The sequence below is a fragment of the Triticum aestivum genome, unplaced genomic scaffold, assembly GCF_018294505.1.
Source record: "Triticum aestivum cultivar Chinese Spring unplaced genomic scaffold, IWGSC CS RefSeq v2.1 scaffold15028, whole genome shotgun sequence".
In the NCBI taxonomy this organism is placed as follows: Eukaryota; Viridiplantae; Streptophyta; class Magnoliopsida; order Poales; family Poaceae; genus Triticum; species Triticum aestivum.
Window position 1 is genome coordinate 9853 of NW_025232002.1, and position 556 is coordinate 10408.

Here is a 556-nt window from a genome sequence, read left to right on the forward strand (position 1 = left end):
GAGAGTAGTACTAGGATGGGTGACCTCCTGGGAAGTCCTCGTGTTGCAATCCCTTTTTAATTTTTTTGCGCCGCTTGCAAAACAAAACGCACGTGTAAGTAATATATTTACCGTGTTTTATTATTTTGCACGAGTGCGGTAAGTCATAGCTGGGTGCTCACGATTCACGGGTCCAGCGTCGGCGTTGTGGCGCGGCAAGCGTGCACTGGTGTGGTTGAGAGGGAGGGGTGGAAACCGCGTTAAACTCGTTTCCGTAGTTGAGAGGGAGCGGCCAAAGCAATGTACAATCGTCTTTGTAGTGGAGCTGGGAGGGGCAAGGATAAGGGACGAAGACCGGGGTAACATGTCGGATGCGATCATACCAGCACTAAAGCACCGGATCCCATCAGAACTCCGAAGTTAAGCGTGCTTGGGCGAGAGTAGTACTAGGATGGGTGACCTCCTGGGAAGTCCTCGTGTTGCATTCCCTTTTTAATTTTTTTCGCGCCGCTTGCAAAACAAAACACACGTGTAAGTAATATATTTACCGTGTTTTATTATTTTGCACGAGTGCGGT

At 49.1% G+C, this 556-nt stretch overlaps 1 non-coding gene across 1 annotated transcript; it reads left to right on the plus strand.

Moving 5' to 3' along the window:
- Nucleotides 1-348: 348 nt before the first annotated feature.
- On the plus strand, nt 349-467 carry LOC123175884 (5S ribosomal RNA). The gene has a single exon (XR_006488219.1). It is a non-coding gene; the product is annotated as a 5S ribosomal RNA (ribosomal RNA).
- Nucleotides 468-556: the final 89 nt, after the last annotated feature.